This window comes from Tupaia chinensis, unplaced genomic scaffold (genome assembly GCF_000334495.1).
Source record: "Tupaia chinensis unplaced genomic scaffold, TupChi_1.0 Scaffold143944_1, whole genome shotgun sequence".
NCBI classification, from domain to species: Eukaryota; Metazoa; Chordata; class Mammalia; order Scandentia; family Tupaiidae; genus Tupaia; species Tupaia belangeri.
The window spans coordinates 8,461-24,087 of NW_006203795.1; the positions used below are offsets into that span (position 1 = coordinate 8,461).

Genomic DNA, 15,627 nt, shown 5'->3' on the forward strand with positions numbered 1-15,627 from the left:
GTATATTTTCTAATTCATTTATTTCTGCTAGAATCTTATTTTTTTTTCTTCTGGTTTTCTTTAAAGACATATTTATTGTCATTTTCCAATTCCCTAAGGCATGATGTTAGGTTCTCCATTTGTCACCGTCCCATCTTTCTCTTATGCACACTAGTTGCTATGAATTTCCCTCTTATGACTGCTTTTGCTCTGTCATATTGTTTATGAAAACTCCTGTACCTATTACTATTGGTCTATGAATCTTTTTATTCCTGTCTTAATTTCTTCAGTAGTTATAAAGGTATTGAAGAGTAGGTTGCTTAGTTTCCATAGTTGTGTGTTTTTGAGTGGTTTTTTTTTTCTGAAATTAATATCAAGTTTAGTTCCAATATGATTGGAGAAGATACTGGATATATTTTCTATGTTATTTTGTGTTCTATCATGTGGTCAATATTTGAGAAAGTACCATGCGGGGGGGGGTGAGAAAAAATGTTTTGGGTGGAAATTTCTACAGATGTCTGTCAAGTCTTCTGATTTATAGTATCATTTAGGTCCTGAATATCTTTTCTTATTTTTGTCTTATTGATCTATCTAAAAGAGAGAATGTGGTGTTGAGGTTCTCAACAATCAATGTGTTGCAGTCTATCTCTCCTTTTAGATCTAGCAGTCTTTCCATCTTTCCTTCACATATTGGGTTCTCCATGAGGTGGGTTTTTTGTAGGCAGCAGATGGAGTGTTTCTGTGTTTTGTTTTGTTTTTTTGTTGTTTTGTTTTGTTTTGTTTTGTTTTATCCATTCAGCTAGTCTGTCTCTCAATTGGATAATTTAAACCATTAACATTGAATATTATTATTTCCTGACTTGATCCTACCATTAAACTGTCCATTTTCTTGGTTGTTTTTTGTTCTCTCATTTCTGTCTCTTTGTCTTTAGTTTTCTTGGTATAGCACTCTTTTCAGAATTTCTTGAAGAGCGGAACTGGAGATGGTAACTTCTATCAGTTTTTTTTTTTTTTTGAGAATGTATTTGTCTTTTCATATGAAGAATAAACTTGTGCGGTATAATAATTTTGGTTAAAATTGTTTTTCATTTAACACTTTGACTATATTTCCCCATTCTTTTATTGCTTACATTGTTTCCAACAAGAGGTCTGGTGTTAGCCTGAAGGGTCTTTTATCTTTTTCTTACTCTAGTTTCATTCACTGTAAATTTGTACAACTTACAAAATGTATTTTCTCTGCATGAATACACTGTATATTTGTACAGTTGATGATATTACCATAGATATTACACTAGGTAATTTTTCATTTTTGTGTTCATTGAATGTTTTTTCTTTATTTCTCCTTTGATTTTCTTACTCCCCACATCCCCCATTGTCTGCCTTCCTCCCACACTTTCTCTAGTATGTACCATTGTTCTCCATGCCTTTATACCTTTTAATCTTTCCGTTTCTGTCATAAAGTGCAGACAATTGGTTTATATTAAGGGGGAGACATACTGTACATCACTCATAGTCTGGTTTGCTTCGTTCAGCATTAAATCTTTCATATGCATCCACATTTGATCAAATAGCAAGGTATAATTTTTTTTTTGGCTGAGTAGTATTCCATTGTGTACATGTACTATACTTATTCAATTCCTTCATCTGTTCTTAGACATTTGGGTTGGTTCTATGTTTTAGCAATTTTGACTAATGCTGCGATAACCATGAATGTATGTGATTGTATTTCTATCCTCAAGAGGAAGTACTTGATTGTATTGTAGTTCTATTGGTAAGATTTTGAGGAATCTTCATATTCTTCTCTGCAGTAGATCTACTAATTTACATTCCCACCAACAGTGCAAGAGAGTTCTCTTTTTACTGTAGCCTTGTCAACACTTTTCATTTTTTTAAATCTTAGCCATTCTGATTGAGGTTTGGTATCTCACTGTGGTCTTTATTTGCATCCCCCTTATGATAAGAGATATTAAGCATTTTTAATATGCTTTTTGACTTCATATGTCTTCCTAGGAGAATTGTTTATTCAGCTCATTTGCCCTTCTTTTAATTGAATTGATGGTTTTTTTGGTAAGCAGTGAGTTCCCTGGATATACTGCTTGTCAGTCCTTTACCTAAGGGAGAGTTTGCAAATATATTCTCCCATTTTGAATGTTGCCTATTTACTCTAATTATTGTTTCTTTTGCAGTGCAGAAGCTTTTTAACCCAATGTAATCCCACTTGTCTGTTTTTGAGACTATTGCCTGAGCTTTGGGAATCTTATTTAAAAAATCTTTGCTAACTCTGACATCTCCAAAAATTCTACTGCATTTTCCACTAGCAGTTTTGTAGGTTCAGGTTTTATATTTAGACCTTTGATCTAATAGAGGGATGTAGGGATCCAGTTTGATTTTCTTTATATGGTTATCCAGTTTATCTATCCCCATTTGTTGTTGAGATATTCTTTTCTGCACTGGGTAATCTCGTATCCTTTGTCAAAAAATCAGCTGGCCATATGTTTTGGGCTTTATGTTTCAGTTCTCTACCTGTTGAATTGATCTACATGCCTAGTTTTGTGCCAGTACCATACTGTTTTGACTATTACAGGTTTGCAATATATTTCGGAGTCAGAGTGTAAAATGTCTCCTACTTTGCTGTTTTTGTGCAGTATTTATTTGGTGATATGGGGCCTTTTATGAATCCAGACAAATTTTATGATGTTTTTTCCTAAAATTGTGAAGTAAGTCTCTGGTAATTTGATTGAGATTGCATTAACTTTATAAATTAATGTGCATAGAATTGACATTTTTATTATGTTAATTCCCCAATCCAGGAACATAAGATGTCATTCCACTTTATTGAATTGTTTTCAATTTCTTTTTAAAAGTTGTTCAGCTTTCCTTGTAGAGGTACTTGACTTCCTTGGTTTGGTTTATTTCTAGGTAACTTATTTCTTTGAGGGCTATTTTAAATGGAATTGTTTTCTTCATTTCAGCCTCAGTCTATTCACTGTTGGTGTACAGAAATAATATAAATTTTTGTATGTTGTCACTTTACTGTATTAACTTATCACTTCCAGGAGGTTCACTTTTACAGATCATTTAAAAAATGTATATGATTATGTCATCTGCTCATAAAGATAATTTAACTTCTTCTTTTTCTAGTTAAATGTCTTTTATTGTATTCTCTTAATGGCATTGGCTATGACTTCCAGTACTATATTGAAAAGGAACAGAAAAAGTAGGCAAACTTCTTCTATTTCAGTATGATGTTAGCTATGTTTTTTTTGGAGAGGTTTTTGCTACATGGCTTGTGTGCTCGCCAGACAGACAGAGAGAGATACAGAGACAGAAAGCGAGAAATCACCCCCCAGGGGGGATGGCCATGCCGCAATCCCTTCTCCTCCATTCTCCTCTTGGGATCTTGGAGACGCACCCACATGTGCCTGGCGTGAGTTTTAAGCCACCGGGTCCGGGACGTGAACCGCGGTTGACTACGTGGGAGTCCAGTGACATAGCCATTACGCTAACTGCTGGTCCCTTAACCCTGAATGATGAAGTTTATAGTGCCTTCTTGTCTCTTCTTACAGTTTTTGTCTTCAGATTGATTTTGTTTGATATCAATGTTGAGTCTCTAGCCTTTTATAAAAAAAATTTTTTCACTTGGAATATCTTTTTTCGGCTTTTCACTTTTAGTTGATGTTTGTTTTTGAAGTGCATTTCTTACAGGCAGCATATTGAAGGCTCTTATTTTTTAATCCTTTCAACTAGTCTGTGTCTTCTGATTGGAGAATTTAATCCATTAACATTCGATCTTACTATCAAAATTCATGGACTTGTCCCTGCCATTTTCTTATCCACATTCTTGGATTTTTGTTGTTGTTGTTCTCTTATTTCTGTTTGTCTCTGTTTAGTTTTCCTGATATGGTACTCCCTTCAGTTCTTCTTTTTTCTTTTTTTGAGAGGTTTTTCGCTATAGGACGCATGCGTTCGCCAGACAGACAGAGAGAGACATAGAGACAGAAAGTGAGAAATCACCCCCCACGGGGGATGGTCATGCCACAATCCCTTCCTCCTCCATTCTCCTCTCGGGATCTTGGGCACGCACGCACACGTGCCCAGTGTGAGTTTTAAACCACCGGGTCTGGGACGTGAACCACGGTCGACTATGTGGGATTCCAACGACATAGCCATTACACTAATTGCTGGTTCCCCCCTTCAGTTCTTCTTGAAGAGTTGGTCATATTGGTGATTTTTTTTTCTGTTTTTGTTTATCTGAAAATGCTTTTATTTGTCATTCTTGTATAAAGGAAAGTCTTGCCAGGTACAGTATTCTTAATTGAAATTGTTTTTCCTTTCAGTGTTTTGAATATCTTTCCATTCTTTTCTTGCATTTATTTGTTTATTTATTTATTTATTTTATTTTAACCAGAGAGATAGAGAAGGAAAGTAAGAAAGTCACTAGGTCTGGGACTCAAAGCATGGTCGACCATGCCATCTGGCTTGCTTTGCTTAGTGTTAAGTCTTTGATATTCATCCAGTTTGTAGCAAATATTATGGTCTCATTCTTTTCTTGCCTGAGTAGTATCCCATAGAGTACATATGCCACATTTTTTTCAATCCACTCATCTTTTTTTGGACATTTGGGTTGATTACATGTCCTAGTGATTGGAAATAATGCTACAATAAACATGAATGTTCGTGTTTTCATGATTGAGGGTCTTTCTGTCTTTGGGTAAAAACCTAACAGTGGAATTACTGGGTCACATTGTGGGTTTTATTTGTAAGTTTCTGAGGAACTTGGTCCTTGCACAAACATATCCTATAAACAATTTGGGAATTTAGATATGTTTATTTTAAAATACAAGCTTATTTTTAAACCAGGTAAGACAGCCTGATCTTATGTGCAACATAGGTACTTGCACATTTTATAATCAAGCCACAGTACCTGCTCCTATAATTTTGGCATATATTGTAAGTACAGTTACATCTGAAAAAAGTTTTTTCCATGACTCATTTTAGGAGCTTATGTAGAACTCATTTCTGTTCTCAGTATAATCATTACATCAGTGGATTGGGCCACAGCATCTACAGCACTCTAGAAGAACTAGCTGAAGGCAACTATGGTCATTTCATCAATACTTATTGACATCGGATGAATGCCTAGGAAAAACATATAAATTTGACCCTTTTTAATCTCTATTTTATCCATAAGTCTTTCCTAGTATGTTTTACGTTATTTCATTTCAAATTAGGAAATATTTAGCTGATAGAAAAAGTTTTAAATCCAGCTCCCTAATGGGAGAATTCTCTAAATACATATAATAATTGCACATATACCAAGTATGAAAAAGAAACTTTTTTTCATTTATCTGATCTTGTTCACACTGAAAAGGTAACGTGGTCATGTTATATTTTAATAAAATACCTCCAAAGGCATCAGGTGTCCAGTGAATGTGCTTGTTGTGTAGAATGTTCAGCTGCCAGGGAAGAAGCACAGGCTGGTCTGCATCTCTTGGAGATCTCATTTCTATTTTATTCAGAACCATCTTATGAAGGACTTGGGCCACCATATACGCAGCATGACAGATTAAAAAGTTGGACTCAGAAATGATCATCATGTTGATTTCAAATGGCATAAACTCTAAGGAAGAATTTGGTTAGCAGTCTCTAATTTTGCCACATAGTGGCTGATCAATTTAAAGAAGAAATCCATAATTCACTTAAGTAAAAGTCTCCTGGATAATGGGAGGGGCAGACTGTCTTGAGAAATCATTTGAAGCCAGGGATTTTCCTTTCCTGGTTTGGAAATAACAGACTTCCCTGGGAAAGGTATGGCCTGTCAAATGTGGCATACAAATGTTTTCTCCCCTGTAATGAGTAAGCATTGCTCAGGATTCACATCTTTCCACAAATTAAAGATAATTCTTCTGTCCTTCCTAGGCTCCAGACACTGTCTTCATCACCAAAAAATATGTAAACCCTTACAGATGAAATTCTGATTTTGGTCCTAGAATTGAAATCATGGAATTTGTTGACACTCAGTAAGGAACGGAGCTATCCTGTGAAGGCTACACAGATGTGCTTTTTAACATCTCTGAATTTATAACCTGAAGAAACTTTTCCCCTTGTATATCATCAGATACATAGAGTGCCACCTATGTCCAACCAAAAGGCAGCAGTGGCAAGATGATTCCATGAGTCAGAGAACCGTCATTGGGGTCCACCTGACAAACTGATGAAAAGTGGTCTTTAACACTTAGGGTGGGATCAAAGGTACCATATGTGACCTGAGTAAGAAAACAAATAGCCTGATTATAACTACAGTGGAATTTGGGGTTGTTTCCCTAATGCAAGGAGAAGATAATTCTCTACCTGATAAGACCACAGGATGAAATGTTGGGTGAAGAGTAAGTCTGCTGTAAATACGGTCTTTTTGTGTCATTCTGGGCACAATGTTTCTCAGTGTCATTTATTTTAGAAAAGACTATTTGACTAGTCCAGATCAATGCTATTGCTCCCAGGACAAAGTTAAATTCTAAGATCCAATAAATTCTTCACTGCAGTGTAAGAAAACATGAACTATATAAAGATAGTACAACAACAAAAGTTGGTAACTCTGCTATCCTACACACATATGACATGTAGATTAGAAGCTTGTCTACCTAGCAAGCAACGTTGAATGTAAACACTGAGAGAAAAACAAAACCAAAACCAAAAAATTTACTGCACTCATCTTTTGATACTACAAATTTATCATGAAAGCATAACTTATGTTTCCTTTAAAAATACAACCACTTACCCTTTCTGATAGTTTAAAAATATAATTTCTTAAAAACAAAATTCCTATACATTTTATAAGAACATAATTCTTATGAGCTAATGCTGTGTTTACCAATAATGTCTCCTGAATGCTGCTTTTCTTAGTTTCCCTGGAAAGAATTTGTGAAGTGGAGAGTTGAGATGTGGAGAGTAACTGAAAATGCATCCAAAAGACCTACCTACATGGATGTGAGGAAGGGCTGAGAAAGGAGGTAAGGCACAGCTGATACAACTTAGCTGTAGTCAATTTAGGGTGCTGCAGAGCTGGAATGTTCCATAATATATGTCCCAAATAATAATTAGATGCAGAAGTCTTTATATCATATATTTATTTGTCACTGTGCTCTGAATGTCCCCTGAGAATGACACATCTGAAGATGAGATCGATACCTGTGCTGCATACATTTTCTAGAAGGCACACATCATTGAGCTCTCTGTAGGAAATACTCTCATAAGTGGGTGTTGGATGTATTGGCCATGGCTAAGAATCTGGGTAGAGCTTCACAGATTCCACTGCTCTGTTTCTCATTTTTGCACAGTGACCTTCCATGACCTAGGAACTTGTGTTCTGTTTCTAATTCTTAGGGGATATGCATACCCAGATTCCACATTTTCTTTGTGAAGATTTGAGAAAATTGCACTAGAAGATACTTAAACACCATTTTCCAACCTGATAACCCACTTACCTGTGGGATTTTTGTAGAGCCCCGAAAGGGTTCCAATTTGGGCTGACAGCATTGGCATGTTTCCTACAATGATGGCAACAGATTTTTTTCTGTTTTGCACTTATAGTTGGGCAGTCTGATTCACTCCAGAGAGCAAAAGCAGAGTACTCTCTAAGTTCCTCTGGTGATTGGGAAACGCACTGTAACTAGCAAAACCCAGGGAAAGGTTGGGAAGTAAATAGGGGCTCTCGTTGATCTTCTCAATGGCAAAGAGAAATTCCAACACATGATGGTAGTTCTCCCAGTGGCAGCTAATCAGAGAGAACAGCATTAGAAAATATGCTTAACTCATGTGACTCAGGGGAAACTCCTCATTCAAGCTGAGAAGAGATTTTATGGCACTGGCATGTAGAACTTCTATGAGTAGGGTGTTCCAAAACCCCTGAAGAACTCTAAAATAGCTTCTTTCCCCTGTTCAAGAAAATTGTGTTCAAACAACCAAAAAATGGTATAGAAAGCACTGTAAGTGAAATGAGGTCTCATTTAGCTGGATTTGTTTTCTTCTGGATAGGTTTTTGCTATAGGCTGTGTGCACTCGCTGGAAAGACAGAGACAGAAAGCAAGAAATCACCCCCCAGACAAGATGGCCATGCCACAGTACCTTCTCCTCCATTCTCCTCTCCTCTCGGGATCTTGGGCATGCACGCACATGTGCCCAGGGAGAGTTTAAGCCACCAGGTCTGGAACTCGAACTGCGGTCAACTACATGGGAGTCCAGCGGCATAGCCATTATTGCCAACTGCTATTCACTAGAATTTATTTGAAGAATGAATCCTTAATGTATGGAGAGACAGACAGAAAACAATTTAGGGAGGTCAATAAAGAGTGACACGTTTGGGTGGGCTCATGATGTTGTGACTGGGCAGCTGGACCCCACATGGCCATGTGTGCAGTTCAAGGCCCAGACTCAGCTTGAGGAACACATCAGGCATGTCCAGAATCTTTATAGGAGACAAAAAGGAGGAGCGGGTATTACAGGACGAATATGCTCAGTGAGGACTGCCTTCTCATTTTCCTGCTTTCTCTATCTCTCTGCTAAGCCAATGCACCCTTTGTCAAATTAAGAAATACAAGAGTGCAAAGATTCACCACTTAAAATACATTTTAAAAACTATACATAGGTAAATCATACAGATATTTTAAAAATTTGAAGTAGTTTTAGAAATCATTAATGCAACGTGGAGTGATTAAGGTAATTATCACATACATCACATCAAATATGCCACCTACAGCTTGTCTGGGCAGATGAACAAAAGACCAGTTTGAGCCAGGTGTCCTAAATCTATTTCAATCCAATCCTTCTATTTCTTTAACAAGGGAATTCAACAAGAAAGGGATAGATTCCACTACTTTTAGAAGCCAAACTGGAGATGCGCACTGACTCAAAAATACTCAAACTTATTTCAGGTTGAGAAAAATTATTAATAACACATGGGACAAAAAGACTAACTTGACAACAAAGTGTGATCTAAAAATAGCACATTTTTTGTTTCTTTCTAATTACTTTGTATTTATTTACATGATATTTTCCTTTTCAGAATTATTCTGGTCTTGGCTTTACTTTATGAATACCAATATTAAACAATCAAAAATCCTAACTTATTAACAGACCATGTTAAACTAAAAGGTTTTTTTTTATCATATTAGCATTCTATGTTTCTACTTTTTTTTTCTACATTTGTTTTTATGTTTTCTGTTCTTATGTTATGGTGTCCTTCGTAATATGTAACTTTATTTGTAATTTTAACTAAATATTTATGTAATATTTCTAAGCAGTTCCCATATAATCATGTTTTATTTCTTCCTAAAATCTTTTACATTGCACTCAAATAATTCTGTCTGTTCTGACAATAATTCTTTGTGTGAGAAATCTTTAGTCAGGGGCTGGCAGGTGGCATGGTGGTTAAGAGTGCTGGAAACCCATGTGGCTGACCATGGTTTGAGTCCCAGACCTGGTGGCTTGCTTTCTCACTGTCCTAATCTCTCTCTCTCTCTTACTCTGTCCCTCTCTGGTCAAATTTAAATTAATTAATTAAGTTAAATAAAATAATTCTTTTTTAAAAAAATCTTTAGTCAGGTTTATGAAACTTTTGCTAGAACCATCTGCACACTTGTATATAATACACAGAGCTGTATTTGGCTAGAATCTCTATTACCCCTGATGTTACTTCTTAGTAATTTCCTGTCCATTTATATCCACCTTGTTCTGATTATAAATTCCCACTTGTCCTTGTTGTATTTAGAGTTGAAACTAATCTTACTAACCTTTTGCAAAATCTTATGGCCATGTTTAAATTCATATTTTTTTAAATTCATTTTTTTCCTGTTGTCAGGTTTTGTTACATTTTCTTTGATACTTGATATAAAGATGTTGGTCATCATATGGAGAACTGATTTGGTGTAATCAAAATGGATCCAGCACACTAATTATGCTATTATGCACAGTCCAATGCCTAATTTAATTTACTTATTATAAACCAAGAGTGGTGAATTAATGTTTTATTTATTTTTAAACATTTTTTCTTATTTGTTGCTGATTTTCCTTGACAAAGAGAATTTTTTTAACATTTTTTACTTGTTTATTTAATGATATATAAATCTTACAAAAATGCTTTAAGTAATTTGAACATCTCTTCCTCCTGAACTTCAAGAATTGTACAAAATTCAGCTGAGTAAACAAAGAGAGGTCTATTCAAAACCATTAAGATCAATAGCAAATAGGCAAGTATTTATAAGATAGCTGTGTAGCAAATGTTCTGAAAGTGTTCTACTGGAACACCTGTTCTAAGAGACATGCTCATTACTGAACAGCATGGACAGATCCACATTTTGGACAGAGTTTGGCATTCAGAAAATCCATCAAAGCCAAGTGTTGTGACCACTTGCCCTCTGCCCTCCCAACTATCACTACCAATCTTCTTTATGTGAGAACATTACACAACGTCAGGAGATTTCTAGAAACCACTAATATGTTGAGAGATTCTGCTTGGTTTAATTGGTCTGAATAATTTAGCTTGGAAAGACAACTTCTCTTAAGGGTGTGGTTGACTTTTGCCTTAAAATCTTGACTGTGCCTACAGTGGCACTGATTAACACCTAAGGACCCTTGAAGAAAAAAATTAATTATTTCTTTTCTTTCTTGAGAGTTGTTTTTTTCCCTCCTCCTTTCGAAGGTTTGCAGTACTTTGCTTCCATCTGAGCCAGAAAATTGTCCATTTCCTTTTGCTGATACTTTTGTCTGCTCTGAATGGCTGCCTTCAAGTTATCCATTCCTTCATCAAGCCCCAATTCCTTCCTGCTTATTTCTGCTTCTTTAGCCTGAGCCTTCCTTTTTCTTGCTTTCTTTTGTTTTGATTATTTCACAAAGGCATTATAGGATGGGACCTCCCTGGCATCAGTAGCTTGCTGGATGATGTTTCTTATCCTGGGTTCTGTGTACTGCACACAAAGCACAGACTCCATGAGCTGATCCATGTCACCTTTGAAGTCCAGACAAGCCTGTTTAATGTCAGCCAGCACTTCTTCAGAACCTTTGTATGTCTTTTCAAAAGCCTGAATGTCCTCTACAGATATCTTCTTAAAGAGTAACTTCCAATAGGCCTCCCAGTCTCAGTCTTGATTGACTGCAGCAGATTCTTTGTCCACTGTTCCCTGCTCTTCATACACTGCTCTCTGCTCTTTGTCACTTAGAACAGAATAGACTTTCCCCAGGATCTGAAAGCAGTGAGTGGCATCCTTGTCGCCTTCACCCACCTGGTCCAGGTGCACCAGCAGAGACACCTTGTGGTAGCCCCAATCAGGCTTTACCGTCCGAGGCCTCGCACAGCAAGCCCAGCACCCGGTAGAGGTCTGCAGTACCAAATACTTCCTCACACAGCTCCAGCAGCCCCATGCTGGGCAGTGAGCTGCCTTCACGAAACCTACAGGGCCAGCTGCCTACAAAGAAATTTCTATTCACAACTGGAGTTCTCATAACATTTAATTTCAGCTTTAAGTTGACGAGTTTATTTTCTACACACATGCACACATACTTGATATATTTTCAAAGCTGCTGGGACCAATATTTGAACTGCCATCATCCACGTAGGATTTGGCTCCCATAAGCACTAGGGGGCAGTCCTATGGCAACCAAATGAATAGAAATTAATATCTGCAAAACTAGCAAAATCACCTCTTGTGCTATATTGACCAATCACAGATGTGGTCATGTGTTAAGTTTGTGGTTTCCTTAAATGTCCACCCTTTAAATGTACCTTTGGAGAGGCTTACTATCCATACCTCTAAGCCCAAGCATCTTAAATCTGAATTTGCATAGGCATTTCTCCAATGAAGATAAAAAAATTACCAATAAGCACTTTAATAGATACTCAACATTATTAATCACAAACTTTTCTTTCTTCCTTTAATTTGCTAAGAGGGTGAGTGCACTCATGGAAAGAGGGAGGAGGGAGGGGAAAATTCACCCCCAAGGAGGGATGGCCAAGCCACAATTCTTTCTATTCCATTTCTACCCTCAGATTTGGGGCACACATGCTCACACTCCCAGCATATTTTTGAAGATACCATGCCTGGACTCCAACCACACAATCAACCATGTGGGATCCCAACCTTAACCACCATTCCACCAGATAGCCCAGTCTCTAGCTTTTCCACTAAGCAAGATAAATAAGCTCTAGAGATCTGCCATACAACCTTGTTCTGAGAGTCAAATAACTAGACATTTAAAAACTTGTTAAAAGGCTCGATCAGCAGTTGGCATAATGGCTATGTCTCTGGACTCCCATGTAGTTGACCACAGTTCAAGTCCCAGGCCTGGTGGCTTAAACTCATGCTGGGCATGTGTGCATGCATGCCCAAGATCCTGAGAGGAGAAGGGATTGCAGTGTGGTTATCTCCCCAGGAAGTGATTTCTTGCTTTCTGTCTCTCTTTCTCTCTCTGTCTTTCTGGTGAGCACACATTTCCTATAGCAAAAACCTCTGGGGGGAAAACAAAACAAAACAAAACAAAACAAAAAAACAAACACTTGTTAAAAGGACAGACTTTATGTAAATTGTTTTTATCATAATAAAGCAAAATAAACAGGAGAAAAAATGTAATTTCACAGAGAAGAAGACCTGAAGTTTTGAGTTGCTTAGAAGCCTCAACTTAAAACAATTGCCCTTTAATAAAAAGGAAAGTGATAAAAAGGGATGGGGGTCAGCAGGTGGCATGGTGGTTGAGGTGTTGGACTCCTGCATGGCTGACCACAGCTCTAGTCCCAGACCTGTTGGCTTGCTTTCTTACTTTCTCTGTCTCTCTATGTCCCTCTCTCTGGTGAGCTCATATGAAAATAATAATAATAATAATAAATTAAATTAAATAAATAATTCTTTTTTACTTGGAGAAGAAAGCAGCAGCAGCCAATGAGACCAACTGAAGCATGAGACTGCATTGAGACCTCCCACTGTCTTCTAATAACCCAGATACATCCTAGACTGGCTCCTTCCAGCTCCCTTCTCGCCTTACCCCAGCAGTCTGTGCTGCAGAGCAGGGAGCAGCAGCCATCATGGAGACCAACTGAGGACGGAAAATTGCTTTAGAACTCTAGCTGCCTGCTCAGGAGCAGAGCCCAGGAGAGCCTCAAGCCACACCACAGCCTGCGTGCTCTCCGCTTGCCGTCTGCCACCGGCGCCTCCAGAGCCTCCTGGTGTCCTTGTGCCCCAGGCCTGCTGGGGGCTGGATTGGCAGCCCAGCATGTCATCCTGGGCCCAGGCAGCGAGGGAGAGGCGACCCCTGCCCAGTCTGCATCCCAGAAGGAGCCCAAGAACCCTGGCCTCCAGGAGGAAAGTGAGGAGGAAGAGGAGGATGTCGACGGAAACAAGGACCCTGAGGAAGAGAAAGAAAAAGAGTCTCAGTGTGGAAGGCAAGAGGGAAAAGAAAAAAGTAGAGAGGCTAACACTGCAAGTCTCTTCCTTACCACGAGGGCCATTTACAATTGCTCAAGGAAAGGGGCAAAAACTTTGTGAGACTGAAAGGATACCTTTCTTTCTGAGTAAGAAGAAAACAGATGAACTTAGAAAACTACACAAACTACTTTACAACAGACCAGGCACAATATCCTGGTTAAAGAAGAATGTGGATCAGTTCAGTGGCTTCCCATTTGAAAAAGGAAGAATCCAATATAAAAAGACAGAAGAAATGTTGAAAAAATTTAGAAATGCCATGTTAAAGAACATCTGTGAGATTCTAGATTTGGAGAGATCGGGTGTAAATAGTGAACTAGTGAAGAGGATCTCGAATTTCTTAATGTATCCAAAGCCTTCTGGCAAATCATTGTCAAAATCTAAGAAATCCTCTAGCAAAGGCAATAAAAAGGAATGGAACAGATCTGGAATGGCAAGGAAGGCTAAGCAAGCCAAATGTCCTGAAATTCTGTCAGATGAATCTAGTAGTGATGAAGACCCAATGAAAAACAACAGAGTCTTCAGATGATGAAGATTAAAGAAAGCAAAAGAAGAGCTGCCAAAAAAGACATTTGAAAGAGAAAAACCCAAAAAGAAAGCTATTTCTAAAAGTAAAAAATCCATAAAAAGTGCTAAGGTTAAGAAAGCTGATAGCAGTACCACCAAGAAGAATCAAAACAGTTCTAAAAAAGAAAGTGAATCCGAGGATAGTTCAGATGATGAGCCTTTAATTAAAAAGTTGAAGAAATCACCTACAGTTGAGTTAAAGGAAACAGTAAAGAAATTCTTGGCCAATGCTAACCTAGAGGAAGTCACAATGAAGCAAATTTCCAAAAAGAGAGATGAAAATTATCCTGCTTATGATTTAACTGAAAGAGTTTATAAAAACAACTGTTAAAGAGCTCATTTCTTGAAATAGAGGACAGAGACTGATAAATTGTTCCCATAGATTTGAAGATCTGATTTATACCATTATACCAGCAAAGAGAATGTATTTCCTCTTCTAAATCTTTGTTAAGCATTGTGTTGGTAGACCTTACTGCTGATCCTTTTATCTTGAATGTTACACAAATTTGAGTTTGTTGTTTTAATTGTATTTCTGTGCAGTTTTTAGTTTAAACTCTTGCACAACAGTACCTGTCCCTTGCTTTATAGTTGTATTTTGTGCATTTTGCATTTCTTTATATGAGGTCATAGATTCTTCAGCTGTTGAGGGTTTTAGTGCAATTAATAATAGCTTGCTTAAGACATACTTTTAATCAAGTAGAAATAAAACTATTGTGGCTAGCATTTATACATGCAGATACCATTGCAGTATTTAGTATATGAAATATATTGAATACGCATCTGTCCTGTCAGTGGCAGTGTTCAGTATATTAAAAATACACAGGCTACAGCTGTCCAAACAACTGAACTGGAATTTTCTCTTGTATGTATATAATGTGTCAAATTGTCAGCATGACAAAAGTGACAGATACTATTTTTGTATTTTTAAAAACCAACTTGTTGTGGGACCAGTAGTTAGCGTAATGGCTATGTCACTGGAACTCCCACATGGTCGACCACGGTTTGAGTCCCGGGCCTGGTGGCTTAAACTCACGCCGGGCGCATGTGTGTGCGTGCCCAAGATCCTGAGAGGAGAATGGAGGAGAAGGGATTGCGGCGTGGCCACCCCCGCTGGGGGGTAATTTCTCACTTTCTGTCTCTCTGTCTCTGTCTGTCTGGTGAGTGCACATGCCCTATAGCAAAACAAAACAAACAAACAAACAAACAAAAAACCCCAAACCTCTCAAAAACAAAAAAACAAAAACCATACTAAATATCAATAAAATGTTTTTATTTGTTTTCTGCAGATCACTTTTTAAATTCACACAGGCTGGTGTGGGATGTCAACTGTCAGTGTTCAGCCAGGTGAGGTAATGGAGCAGAGAAAGGCAGAATCCAGAGACGGGGCATGGTAGCAGTCCCCTGCTCCACCTTGAACATGTCATTAGTCTGCACGTAGAGTTAGCGTTAACTCTGCAAGTGAAGTGTCTAAGGGGAAATTTTATATTAAGGACAGACCAACACATCAAAGCTCCAAAACCTTTGGGAAAGGGTGGGATTGAGTACAAGTACATTTGGGTTATCGTAATTAACTGATTTCTATTAAACGCCTTTGTCCCTAAGAAACAGGGATACT

At 37.7% G+C, this 15,627-nt stretch overlaps 2 pseudogenes; one reads left to right on the top strand and one right to left on the bottom strand.

Moving 5' to 3' along the window:
* Positions 1-10,625: 10,625 nt before the first annotated feature.
* On the bottom strand, positions 10,626-11,394 carry LOC102470976 (dnaJ homolog subfamily C member 9 pseudogene; annotated as a pseudogene).
* Positions 11,393-14,359, top strand: LOC102471829 (protein DEK pseudogene; annotated as a pseudogene).
* The last annotated feature ends 1,268 nt before the right edge of the window (positions 14,360-15,627 follow it).